The sequence below is a fragment of the Nipponia nippon genome, unplaced genomic scaffold (assembly GCF_047370975.1).
Source record: "Nipponia nippon isolate SJK-2023a ecotype South Korea unplaced genomic scaffold, ASM4737097v1 scaffold_35, whole genome shotgun sequence".
In the NCBI taxonomy this organism is placed as follows: Eukaryota; Metazoa; Chordata; class Aves; order Pelecaniformes; family Threskiornithidae; genus Nipponia; species Nipponia nippon.
Window position 1 is genome coordinate 4,113,636 of NW_028262353.1, and position 13,956 is coordinate 4,127,591.

Sequence of the window (13,956 nt, forward strand, 5' to 3'; positions counted from 1 at the left end):
TCAGCTGGAGATCCGCCGGTATAGCCTTGATATGTAACAAACGCTACACTTCAGAAGGGCAGACTTTGGATTGTTTAGGAGTCTGGTTAACGGAGTCCCCTGGGAGGCAGTCCTGAAGGACAAAGGAGTCCAGGAAGGCTGGGTGTTATTCAAGAAGGAAGTCTCAAAGGCGCAGGAGCAGGCCGTCCCCATGGGCTGTAAGTCGAGCAGGCAGGGGAGAAGACCGGCCTGGCTGAACAGAGAGCTTTGGCTGGAACTCAGGAAAAAAAGGAGAGCTTACCGCCTTTGGAAACAGGGGCAGGTGACTCAGGAGGACTACAGGGATGTTGTGAGGTTATGCAGGGAGAAGATTAGAAAGGCGAAGGCCCAGCTAGAACTTAAACTGGCCACTGCCGTTAAAGATAACAAAAAATGTTTTTACAAATACATCAGCGACAAAAGGAGGGCCAGGGAGAATCTCCCTCCTTTGTTAGCTGTGGAGGGAAACATTGCCATGAAGGATGAAGAGAAGGCTGAGGTACTTAATGCCTTCTTTGCCTCAGTCTTTAATAGTGAGACTGGTCATCCTCGGGGTTTTCAGGCTCCTGAGCTGGGAGGTGGAGATAGGATGCAGAATGAAGCCCCAGTTGTTGAAGAGGTGGCAGTCACCGATCTGCTCCTCCACCTGAATGCTCACAAGTCCATGGGGCCGGATGGGATCCACCCGAGGATGCTGAGGGAGCTGGCAGAGGAGCTTGCCGAGCCACTCTCCGTCATTTATCAGCAGTCCTGGTCAACCGGGGAGGTCCGAGATGACTAGAAGTTAGCAAATGTGATGGCCCTCTACAAGAAGGGTCGGAAGGAGGATCCGGGGAACTACAGGCCTGTCAGCCTGACTTCAGTGCCAGGAAAGGTCATGGAGCAGATCATCTTGAGTGCCATTACGTGGCACGTGTGGGACAATCGGGGGATCAGGCTCAGTCAGCATGGGTTTATGAAAGGCAGGTCCTGCTTCACTAACCTGGTCTCCTTCTATGACAAAGTGACCCGCTTAGTGGATGAGGGGAAGGCTGTGGATGTTGTCTACTTGGACTTTAGTAAGGCCTTTGACACTGTCTCCCACAGCATTCTCCTGGAGAAGCTGGCTGCTCACGGCTTGGATAAGTGCACTCTGCACTGGGTTAAAAACTGGCTGGACAGCCGAGCCCAGAGAGTGGTGGTGAATGGAGTCAAATCCAGTTGGTGGCTGGTCACAAGTGGTGTTCCCCAGGGCTCAGTGCTGGGGCCGGTCCTGTTCAATATCTTCATTGATGATCTGGATGAGGGGATTGAGTGCACACTCAATAAGTTTGCAGATGGCACCAAGTTGGGTGGAAGTGTCGATCTGCTGGAGGGTAGGAAGGCCCTACAGAGGGACCTGGACAGGCTGGATTGTTGGGCCGGGGCCAACTGCATGAGATTCAACAAGGCTCAGTGCCGGGTCCTGCACTTCAGTCACAACAATGCCATGCAACGCTACAGGCTTGGGGAGGAGTGGCTGGAGAGCTGCCTGGCAGAAAAGGACCTGGGGGTGCAGGTTGACAGCTGGCTGAACATGAGTCAGCAGTGTGCTCAGGTGGCCAAGAAGGCCAATGGCATCCTGGCATGTATCAGGAATAGTGTGGCCAGCAGAACCAGGGAGGTGATAGTGCCCCTGTACTCGGCACTGGTGAGGCTGCACCTCGAGTCCTGTGTTCAGTTTTGGGCCCCTCACTACAAGAAGGACATCGATGTGCTGGAGCGTTTCCAAAGAAGGGCAACGAAGTTGGTGAAGGGTCTAGAGCACAAGTCTTATGAGGAGCGGCTGAGGGAGCTGGGGTTGTTTAGTCTGGAGAAGAGGAGGCTGAGGGGAGACCTTATCACCCTCTACAACTAACTGAAAGGAGGTTGTAGCGAGATGGGGGTTGGTCTCTTCTCCCAAGTAACAAGCGATAGGACGAGAGGAAATGGCCTCAAGCTGCTCCAGGGGAAGTTTAGGTTGGATATTAGGAAAAACTTCTTCACCGAAAGGGTAGTCAGGCATTGGAACAGGCTGCCCAGGGAAGTGGTTGAGTCTCCATCCCTGGAGGTTTTTAAAAGATGGGTAGATGTGGTGCTTGAGGACATGGTTTAGTGGTGGAGTTGGCAGTGCTAGGTTAACGGTTGGACTCGATGATCTTGAGGGTCTTTTCCAATCTTAACGATTCTATGATTCTATAACATGAAATAAACTAAAATAAAATGAAATAAAACACCATAACAATACAGGAAATAAAATAAAATACAGTAAAATAAAATCCTGTTTCTACTTGTATCCTTTTTGATTTGTGTCCTCGAAAGTGTTTTTGGAGCTGTAAACCCCTTGGCATTTCAGGCAAATAGTGGTCTCCTTGTTATTCAACTCATCGTGAGTGCAGGGAATAGAACAGAACAGAAGAGAAGGGTTGAGTTGGAAGGCACCTCCATTGATCACCAGCTGCCTGACCACTTCAGGGCTGACCAAAAGTTACAGAATGGCATTAAGGGCATTGTCCAATTGCCTCTTAATTACTGACAGGCAGGAGGTATTGACCACCTCTCCAGGAAGCCTGTTCCAGGGTTTAACCACCCTCTCGGTAAAGAAATGTTTCCTCATGTCAAGTCTGAACTTCCCCTGACTCACGCAGGTTTGAGCCAGTGCCACACGTCCTGGCACTGGGTACCAGGGAGAAGAGATCAGCACCTCCCGCTCCACGTCCCCTCCTCAGGAAGCTGTCGAGAGCCGTGAGGTCGCCCCTCACCCTCCTTCTCTCCAAAATAGATAAGCCCAGTGTCCTCTGCCGCTCCTCATAGGACACACCTTCCAGCGACTTCCTCAGCTTTGCTGCCCTTCTCGGCACGCATTCACGTACTTTGACACCCTTTTGAAATGGTGGGGCCCAGAACCGCACACAATCCTCAAGGTGAGGCCGCACCAGCACTAAATACAGCGGGATAATCACCTCTTCCGACCGGCTGGTTACACTGTGTTTGATGCACCCCAGGATGCGGTTTGCCCTCTTGGCTGCCAGGGCACACTGCTGCCTCCTGTTGAGCCTGCTGTCACCCAGCACCTGCAGACCCCTTTTGCAGGGCTGCTCTCCCAATTGAGACTTGTGCCCGGCGTTACTCTGTCCCAGGTGCAGAATCCGGCATTTGGTCTTGTTCAGTTTCACGCCGTTGATGATTGCCCAGTGCTCCCACCTGTCCAGACCCCTCTGCAAGACCTCTTGTCCCTCGAGACAGTCAGCAGCACCTCCCACTTCCGTATCATCCCCAGACTTCCTAAGGGCGCATTCAACTCCTGCATCCAGATCATTGAGAAAAGGATTGAACAGAACGGGCCCTAGAATTGAGCCTGGAGGAGCACCGCTGGTGACTGGTTGCCAGCCAGATGGAGCCCCATTCACTGCAACCCTTTGAGCCCTGCCGTTCAGCCAGTTCTTCACCCAGCGCACCGTCTACCTGCTCATCTCACAGCTGGGTGACTCGTCCAGAAGGATGCTGTGAGGGACAGTGCCAAAAGCCTTACTAAAACCCAGAACAACTGCATCCACCGCCATCCCTTCACCCACTAGGCGGGTGACCTTATCGTAGAAGGATATCAAATTAGTTAGACAGGGCTTGCCCTTTGTGAACCCGTGTTGACTGTGCCTGATGATTGCATTGTTCTTTACAAGTCTTTGAGTGGCACCCAGCATGATCTTCTCCATCATTCTTCTGGGTCCTGACGTTAAAGATAGTTGCTGTCTAAGGTGCTACTGTGTTGATACTGCTTAATTTTATCCAAGGAATTTTTACAAAATAATCCTAAAGATGGTTCTAATCTCAGGGTGGGATGTGGAGGCTTTACGCACCGTAGTAGCGCAAGATTGTAAGTGGAGCACCATTGCCCATCCAGAGCAAAGCCAAATTACGTCACTTGGGACGAAGATGAGCAAATGTCCACCTTGTTCCCAACTTTAAGGTATTTTAAATTCCAGAACGGAGAATATTTGTTTGCACATCTAAAGGCACATGCCTGCTCTGGGAATTCATAATGAAAAGAAGATGGCGGTAATTTTTTTTTTCCCCTCCTCACCCATTCAATCATTTCTAGATTAAACGCTGTCAATCAGAAATGGTCTCTTTCTGCTAAAGCCTCTGCTGTGTACTGCGGCAAGTCATGCACTGAGCGAGCCACTGCCTTTTCTTTTTCAATCATCTTCTTCATTGGGCTGCAGGTTTCTCTTGGGCCTGAGATCCAAGACTCAGAATTGGTTTAACTTGTTAGGGCTCTTTCTTTGTAGGTGTTTTTACAGACTGAAAGACAACCTTGGTTATGCTTCTCGTTTTTAGTTTTACTTTGAGTATCAGCTAAACTGCTCCTAATGAAGCAGAACTATAAGCTTCCTTGATGCTTAGTAAAAGATGTATTCTTTTTATTTTTTTTTCTGCAGTGGTTTGATATTTTGTGATGGTGTATGTAGAGGCAGCTGTTCACAGAGACAACATGTATATTGAAGCAAATGGATGTTCTGCATGAGCATTTTTCGTACCGCACGACTGCTTTTCGGGCTTAACTTGTGAAATTGTTTCTCACCACATTTCTAGCTGATGGGAGGAGAGCAAGGACGAGAAGTCTCACAGGAGCACGCTTCTCCTGCAAGTCACAGCTCAGCTTTTCACACTCAGGTAGGTCTAGGTATAGAGATGTGTGTGCTTGTGTGTGTGTGTATTATTTTTTCCTGGTTGTTTCTAAGAGGTGATTATGGTTGTTTTGTAGCAGGAATGGGCAGAAGCAGTAGCATTTTCTTCTGTTTTCAATGTGAATAATGGTGTTTTGCCTAAAAGAACAGTTTGTTCAGACAGGCTGTCATGGTTTAACCCCAGCCAGAAACTAAGCACCACGCAGCCGCTCGCTCACTCCCCCCACCCCAGTGGGATGGGGGAGAAAATTGGAAGGGTGAAAGTCAGAAAACTTGTGGGTTGAGATAAGAACAGTTTAATAAGTGAAGTAAAATGAAGTAGAATAGGAGGAGTAGGAGTAATAATAATAATAATAATAATAATAATAATAATAATAATATAAAAATACAATAATAATATACAAAGCAAGTGATACACAATACAATTGCTCACCACCCACCGACCGATACCCAGCCCGTTCCCGAGCAGCAATCACTGCCCCCCGGCCAACTCCCCCCAGTTTACATACTGAGCATGACATCATACGGTATGGAATAGCCCTTTGGCCAGTCTGGGTCAGCTGTCGTGGCTGTGCCCCATCCCAGCTTCTTGTGCACCGGGCAGAGCATGGGAAGCTAAAAAGTCCTTGACTGGTGTAATCACTACCTAGCGACATCCAAAATATCAGTGTGTTATCAACATTATTCTCATACTAAATCCAAAACACAGCACTGTACCAGCTACTAACAAGAAAAAATCAACTCTATCCCAGCTGAAACCAGGACACAGGCAAAAACATTTCTTCGTTTCAGACAGGAACACAGCTGGGGCTGTCTCCTCTGGTCCATTTTGGCTAGGTTACTGCCTGCTGCTCATGCACCACGAAGATGGCCTCTCGTGCCCTGCAGCTGGGGGGAGGAAGGCTTTTTTTCCCCCACGCTGGGCTAGCAAGTGTCCCTGGGGGTTTTTTGCCTTCCTCTGCAGCACTGAGCACGGCCCCTTGCCAGGGCTCCTTTGGGCCATTTTGGCTAGGTGCCTGCTGCTCCTGCTCCACAAAGGTGTCCCTTGTGCCCCGCATGCGGGGGGAGGACGCTTTCTAGACTCGCAGGGCGGACGCCCAGGGTGGCCCCCGGGGGGTTGCTGCTTCTCCTCTCTAACAGCATTGAGCGCAGCCCCTTGTCAGGGCTCCTCTGGGCCCTTTGGGCTCAGTTCTTGCCTGCTGCTCTTGCACCTCCGAGGTGCCGCTCATGCCCTGGCGCTCCCTGCCTCTTTTGCCCATTGCAGGTTTGGAGCAGGAGCGAGCGCTGCTCTTGCCTTGGCTCCGTTTCCCGAGGTGTTCTTGCTTGTGCAAAACAGCCTGTGCTTGGAAGGGCTCCAGGCTTGCTGCGCCCTCCGGAGCTGCCGCTTTTCAGCTCTCCCTGCATGCGATCCAAGCAGGAGAGCGCTTTTCCTGCCTCCCTGGCCAAGAAGCACAGCGGAGCAAGTTTTGGAAGGCAAAAGGTGTGCTTGTCATCGACACGTGTCCTACTTGTGAAAATACCCCAGGGCACCACACCCCTCTTCTTCTTCCACTTTCCTGGGTGTGGTCAGGACCTATCCTCCTTCTTCAAGTTCTTCTGCACTGTTGAGAAACGAGGGACTGCTTGGCCCGTATTCCTGCTGCTCCTTTCTGCGGCTTTCCTTTGCCACACTGCAGGGCATGATTTTTCCAACTAAACTGAAGAACACATCAGCCTGCTCCTGGCTACACATGCGCATTGTGCTAATGCTTGTGAGCATCGACTCTGAAACAGATTCAGAAAAATAGCATCAAATAGCATAAAATAAAATAAGATAAAATAATAAAATAACATAAAATTTAAAAAAAACCCATAAACCAATGTAAAATAAAATAATAAAAAATAAACCAAAAGAAAATATAAAAAAATAAAATACAATAACAGAACATGAAATAAACCAAAATAAAATAACATAAACCAACATAACAATACAGAAAATAAAATAAAGTAAAATAAAATAAAATAAAATAAAATAAAATAAAATAAAATAAAATAAAATAAAATAAAATAAAATCCGCTTTCTACTTGTATCGTTTTTGATTTGTGTCCTCGAAAGTGTTTTTGGAGCTGTAAATCCCCTGGCATTTCAGGCAAAGAGTGGTCTCCTTGTTATTCGACTCATCATGAGTGCAGGGAAGAGAAGAGAAAAAAAGAGAAGAGAAGAGAAGAGAAGAGAAGAGAAGAGAAGAGAAGAGAAGAGAAGAGAAGAGAAGAGGAGAGGAGAGGAGAGGAGAGGAGAGGAGAGGAGAGGAGAGGAGAGGAGAGGAGAGAAAGAGAAGAGAAGAAGAGAAGAGAAGAGAAGAGAAGAGAAGAGAAGAGAAGAGAAGAGAAGAGAAGAGAAGAGAAGAGAAGAGAAGAGAAGAGAAGAGAAGAGAAGAGAAGAGAAGAGAAGAGAAGAGAAGAGAAGAGAAGAGAAGAGAAGAGAAGGGTTGAGTTGGCAGGGACCTCCAGGGATCCTTCAGGGCTAATTAGCTGAGGTGAAGACGACTAGCAGGAGCAAGACAAAGGCTGAGAGGGCTGCCGTCACTTTCAGAAAAGGTATTGAGGGTGAAGGCCAAAGGAGGAGAAAAGCTCTTGAAGTACAAGGAAAAAGATGGTCAAGAACAGACAACAATTTGGGACTTCTTTCCCAGAAGAAGACCTCACCATAAGCAGGGTAGTAGCAAATGTCCCGTGGTGCATTGGTAAGGCATGGTGAGGCCATCCTGCACGTGCTCTACGTCTCTGCAAAGTTCACGCAGAGGGAACCAAAAGCCTTTCTTTCACCTCTGGCGTCCCCACAACCAAATGAACGTATACGGTGCAAATGCCCTTCTCGACGTAGTCTGAATGTCCAGATGTATTTAGCGGGACGCCCGGCAGCTGTGCCCAGTGCATGGCCAGCAAGGGCAAGGACAGCCCCCTGAGCCTCCTGGGCCCAGGGACTGCCTCGGGGCCAGCACCCCTGAAAGGGTTAAAGCCAAGATAGACAAAGCTACTGCATGAAAATGCTTCCTGAAAGAATGAAAGCCTAGGGGCAAGGAAGATATTTTAAATATCTTAATCACTTAACTAAACAAAAGAAAGGCCTATGTGATTTAGAGTGTAGTTAGAATGGTTGTAAGATAAGGGGGCTCCGGGATAATCCCATCTCAGACAACTGGGCCTTGGGAGAACAAATGCATGGAAGATAGGAAGTCACAAAAGAATGACAACAGCCTTGAAGGACACCGTTTAGGTGATCCTAGGACTGAGTTTGCGCAGAAGCACGGGTCGGTCAGTGAACACAGTGAAGAAGACTATGAGCCTTCATCTGAAGACTCCCAAAGAGCACTAGAAGACCACCACGGGAGACGACTGTGCATGCAGATCGGACATTTGCATATGTCCGAGAGAATTCCAGGAATTCTCATGTTTATGTAAATGATTTCTCGGAATTTCTGTCAATATGTAGGACTTTATAGTATATAATCTCTGAAAGTCTACCAAATCGTTGGAGCGCTTATGGTGGAGAATCCCCAGTGCTGCCCAGCGCTGCAATAAGGAATACCTGCTTAATAGTGACTTCATTGCTATTGAGTTTCATTTCAGGGACTCTCTGAATACTCGGTTTCTCCCTTGGGGAGATTCAGACTGTGAGGAGGAGCACCCGTGAATGTTTGTACCAGTTTTGGAGACCCAGGTGGGACCCTCTCTGTTTGGCTGCAGGACCTGTTGAGAACGGGATTCCCTAGGGTACCCCCGGAAAATTTCCGGAGGGACTCCTTCTCTGAATCGGATCACTGCGGGAGCAGATAAGGACCGTCTTCAGAAAAAGGTATTCTTTCTTAAATTTGGTTGGGGACTAGTCATTTGTTGGAAACCCCTGTAAGCCGTGAGTGGTTCACACTTGGTGGAGTATACCGGGCTGCTAGCGCCTTAAAGGTATACACTTGGGAGCACTTTCGTGCTCATTTGGAACACTTGCATTTGGATACATTGGATCTTGGCTTTGGAACTCGGTTATTTGGTTTTGGGATTGTGTTTGGCATGTTATAAGGACAAGTAGTTGCTCTGTGTTTGCTTTTAGGATTTTTGTTCATTGTATTGGTATGTGAGCGTTTTTGTTGTCAAAAGTGTCTATACCGTCCTGTGCGTGTGTGAATGAGACGTACTCTTAGTACAAAGTGAGTGCGGAGTCCTGATCTGTGGTTTCGTTGTCCCGCAAGGGAAACGGCCAGAGATGGACGAAGTGAAAGAAAAAGGTTGTATGGATGTAAAACAGTAATTCTGTAACCCTCTAAGTGGTAAAGTGTGGACGGTGGAACTAACTGTTAAAATACTGCGGGAATACAGGAGAGAACTGGGACCAATAAAATGGGAGGGCCAAAACAAAGGAAAGAGATACCAAAGAAATTTCCATTAGGTTGCATTTTATATCACTGGAAGGGCAGAGGGGGTCCTCCAGGAGGAAATGTGAATAAGAAAACTCTAATTAAGTATTGTAATCAGTGATGGCCATTGTATAAATGAGATGATGAAGAAAAGTGGCCTTTGGGACTCTGAAGTATAATGCCTTGCTGCAACTCCTATTACTTTTAAGGAGGGAGGGAAAATGGGATGAAGCTATGTATGTGGACATGTTTTCACCCTTCGAAATCACCCTGAGTGGCAGAAAGATTGTGGTTTTAATTTTGGTCCCCAAGATCCCATGGTGTTAGCTTTGGAAAAGGAAAATCGGAAAGAGTTAGGGAAGTTGAAGAGATGTTGTTAAGCATGTAGTATAGGGTTAGGGTTTAGGGTTAGGGTTTAGGGTTAGGGTTAGGGTTAGGCCAGGGCCAGGGTTAGGGTTAGGCCAGGCCAGGTTAGGCCAGGCCTAGGCCAGGCCAGGGCCAGGCCAGGCCAGGCCAGGCCAGGCCAGGCCAGGCCAGGCCAGGGCCAGGCCAGCCAGGGCCAGGCCAGGCCAGGCCAGGCCAGGCCAGGCCAGGCCAGGGCCAGGCCAGGCCAGGGCCAGGCCAGGCCAGGCCAGGCCAGGCCAGGGCCAGGCCAGGGCCAGGCCAGGCCAGGCCAGGCCAGGCCAGGCCAGGGCCAGGGCCAGGCCAGGCCAGGGCCAGGCCAGGGCCAGGCCAGGCCAGGCCAGGCCAGGCCAGGCCAGGCCAGGCCAGGCCAGGCCAGGCCAGGCCAGGGCCAGGCCAGGCCAGGGCCAGGCCAGGCCAGGCCAGGCCAGGCCAGGCCAGGCCAGGCCAGGCCAGGGCCAGGCCAGGGCCAGGCCAGGCCAGGCCAGGGCCAGGCCAGGCCAGGCCAGGGCCAGGGCCAGGCCAGGCCAGGCCAGGGCCAGGCCAGGGCCAGGCCAGGCCAGGCCAGGGCCAGGCCAGGCCAGGCCAGGCCAGGCCAGGCCAGGCCAGGCCAGGGCCAGGGCCAGGGCCAGGCCAGGCCAGGCCAGGGCCAGGGCCAGGCCAGGCCAGGCCAGGGCCAGGCCAGGCCAGGGCCAGGCCAGGGCCAGGCCAGGCCAGGCCAGGCCAGGGCCAGGCCAGGCCAGGCCAGGCCAGGCCAGGGCCAGGGCCAGGCCAGGGCCAGGCCAGGCCAGGCCAGGCCAGGCCAGGCCAGGCCAGGCCAGGCCAGGCCAGGCCAGGCCAGGCCAGGCCAGGGCCAGGCCAGGCCAGGCCAGGCCAGGGCCAGGCCAGGCCAGGGCCAGGCCAGGCCAGGCCAGGCCAGGGCCAGGGCCAGGCCAGGCCAGGCCAGGCCAGGGCCAGGCCAGGGCCAGGCCAGGCCAGGCCAGGCCAGGCCAGGCCAGGCCAGGCCAGGCCAGGCCAGGCCAGGCCAGGCCAGGCCAGGCCAGGGCCAGGGCCAGGCCAGGGCCAGGCCAGGGCCAGGGCCAGGCCAGGGCCAGGACAGGGCCAGGCCAGGGCCAGGGCCAGGCCAGGCCAGGCCAGGGCCAGGCCAGGCCAGGCCAGGGCCAGGGCCAGGCCAGGCCAGGGCCAGGGCCAGGCCAGGCCAGGCCAGGCCAGGGCCAGGCCAGGCCAGGGCCAGGCCAGGGCCAGGCCAGGCCAGGGCCAGGCCAGGCCAGGCCAGGGCCAGGGCCAGGGCCAGGGCCAGGCCAGGCCAGGCCAGGGCCAGGCCAGGCCAGGGCCAGGCCAGGCCAGGCCAGGCCAGGCCAGGGCCAGGCCAGGCCAGGGCCAGGCCAGGGCCAGGCCAGGCCAGGCCAGGGCCAGGCCAGGGCCAGGCCAGGCCAGGCCAGGCCAGGCCAGGCCAGGCCAGGCCAGGCCAGGGCCAGGCCAGGCCAGGCCAGGCCAGGGCCAGGGCCAGGGCCAGGGCCAGGCCAGGCCAGGCCAGGCCAGGGCCAGGCCAGGCCAGGCCAGGGCCAGGGCCAGGCCAGGCCAGGCCAGGCCAGGCCAGGCCAGGCCAGGGCCAGGCCAGGCCAGGCCAGGCCAGGCCAGGCCAGGCCAGGGCCAGGCCAGGCCAGGCCAGGCCAGGGCCAGGGCCAGGCCAGGCCAGGCCAGGGCCAGGGCCAGGGCCAGGGCCAGGCCAGGCCAGGCCAGGCCAGGCCAGGCCAGGCCAGGGCCAGGCCAGGCCAGGGCCAGGCCAGGCCAGGCCAGGCCAGGCCAGGCCAGGCCAGGGCCAGGCCAGGGCCAGGCCAGGCCAGGCCAGGCCAGGGCCAGGCCAGGGCCAGGGCCAGGGCCAGGCCAGGCCAGGCCAGGGCCAGGCCAGGGCCAGGCCAGGCCAGGCCAGGCCAGGGCCAGGCCAGGCCAGGCCAGGGCCAGGCCAGGCCAGGCCAGGGCCAGGCCAGGCCAGGCCAGGCCAGGCCAGGCCAGGCCAGGCCAGGGCCAGGCCAGGCCAGGCCAGGCCAGGCCAGGCCAGGGCCAGGGCCAGGGGCCAGGCCAGGGCCAGGCCAGGCCAGGCCAGGGCCAGGGCCAGGGCCAGGGCCAGGCCAGGCCAGGGCCAGGCCAGGCCAGGCCAGGCCAGGCCAGGGCCAGGCCAGGCCAGGCCAGGCCAGGCCAGGCCAGGCCAGGCCAGGGCCAGGGCCAGGGCCAGGCCAGGCCAGGCCAGGCCAGGGCCAGGCCAGGCCAGGCCAGGCCAGGCCAGGGCCAGGCCAGGCCAGGCCAGGGCCAGGCCAGGCCAGGGCCAGGCCAGGCCAGGCCAGGCCAGGCCAGGGCCAGGCCAGGCCAGGCCAGGCCAGGCCAGGCCAGGGCCAGGCCAGGCCAGGGCCAGGCCAGGCCAGGCCAGGCCAGGCCAGGGCCAGGGCCAGGCCAGGCCAGGCCAGGCCAGGCCAGGCCAGGCCAGGCCAGGCCAGGCCAGGCCAGGCCAGGCCAGGCCAGGCCAGGCCAGGCCAGGCCAGGGCCAGGCCAGGCCAGGGCCAGGCCAGGCCAGGCCAGGCCAGGGCCAGGCCAGGCCAGGCCAGGCCAGGCCAGGCCAGGCCAGGCCAGGCCAGGCCAGGCCAGGCCAGGCCAGGGCCAGGCCAGGCCAGGCCAGGCCAGGCCAGGCCAGGGCCAGGGCCAGGCCAGGCCAGGCCAGGGCCAGGCCAGGCCAGGCCAGGCCAGGGCCAGGCCAGGGCCAGGCCAGGCCAGGGCCAGGCCAGGCCAGGCCAGGCCAGGCCAGGCCAGGGCCAGGCCAGGGCCAGGCCAGGCCAGGCCAGGCCAGGGCCAGGCCAGGCCAGGCCAGGCCAGGCCAGGCCAGGCCAGGCCAGGGCCAGGCCAGGCCAGGCCAGGCCAGGGCCAGGCCAGGCCAGGCCAGGCCAGGGCCAGGCCAGGCCAGGCCAGGCCAGGCCAGGCCAGGCCAGGCCAGGCCAGGCCAGGCCAGGGCCAGGGCCAGGGCCAGGGCCAGGCCAGGCCAGGCCAGGGCCAGGGCCAGGCCAGGCCAGGCCAGGCCAGGCCAGGCCAGGCCAGGCCAGGCCAGGCCAGGCCAGGGCCAGGCCAGGGCCAGGCCAGGCCAGGCCAGGGCCAGGCCAGGCCAGGCCAGGCCAGGCCAGGCCAGGCCAGGCCAGGGCCAGGCCAGGCCAGGCCAGGCCAGGCCAGGCCAGGCCAGGCCAGGCCAGGCCAGGCCAGGCCAGGCCAGGCCAGGCCAGGGCCAGGCCAGGCCAGGCCAGGCCAGGCCAGGGCCAGGGCCAGGCCAGGCCAGGCCAGGCCAGGCCAGGCCAGGCCAGGCCAGGCCAGGCCAGGCCAGGCCAGGCCAGGCCAGGCCAGGCCAGGCCAGGCCAGGCCAGGCCAGGCCAGGCCAGGCCAGGCCAGGCCAGGCCAGGCCAGGCCAGGCCAGGCCAGGCCAGGCCAGGCCAGGGCCAGGCCAGGCCAGGCCAGGCCAGGCCAGGGGCCAGGGCCAGGCCAGGCCAGGCCAGGCCAGGCCAGGCCAGGGCCAGGCCAGGCCAGGCCAGGGCCAGGCCAGGCCAGGCCAGGCCAGGCCAGGCCAGGCCAGGCCAGGCCAGGGCCAGGGCCAGGCCAGGCCAGGCCAGGCCAGGCCAGGGCCAGGCCAGGCCAGGCCAGGCCAGGCCAGGCCAGGCCAGGCCAGGGCCAGGCCAGGCCAGGCCAGGCCAGGCCAGGCCAGGCCAGGCCAGGCCAGGCCAGGCCAGGCCAGGCCAGGCCAGGCCAGGCCAGGCCAGGCCAGGGCCAGGCCAGGCCAGGGCCAGGCCAGGCCAGGCCAGGCCAGGCCAGGGCCAGGCCAGGCCAGGCCAGGCCAGGCCAGGGCCAGGGCCAGGCCAGGCCAGGCCAGGCCAGGCCAGGCCAGGGCCAGGGCCAGGCCAGGCCAGGCCAGGCCAGGCCAGGCCAGGCCAGGGCCAGGCCAGGCCAGGGCCAGGGCCAGGGCCAGGCCAGGCCAGGCCAGGGCCAGGCCAGGCCAGGCCAGGCCAGGCCAGGGCCAGGCCAGGCCAGGCCAGGGCCAGGGCCAGGGCCAGGGCCCAGGCCAGGCCAGGGCCAGGCCAGGCCAGGCCAGGGCCAGGGCCAGGGCCAGGGCCAGGCCAGGCCAGGCCAGGGCCAGGCCAGGGCCAGGCCAGGGCCAGGGCCAGGGCCAGGCCAGGCCAGGCCAGGCCAGGCCAGGCCAGGCCAGGCCAGGGCCAGGCCAGGGCCAGGCCAGGCCAGGGCCAGGGCCAGGGCCAGGCCAGGGCCAGGGCCAGGGCCAGGCCAGGCCAGGCCAGGCCAGGCCAGGCCAGGGCCAGGGCCAGGCCAGGCCAGGCCAGGCCAGGCCAGGCCAGGCCAGGCCAGGCCAGGCCAGGCCAGGCCAGGCCAGGCCAGGCCAGGCCAGGCCAGGGCCAGGCCAGGCCAGGCCAGGC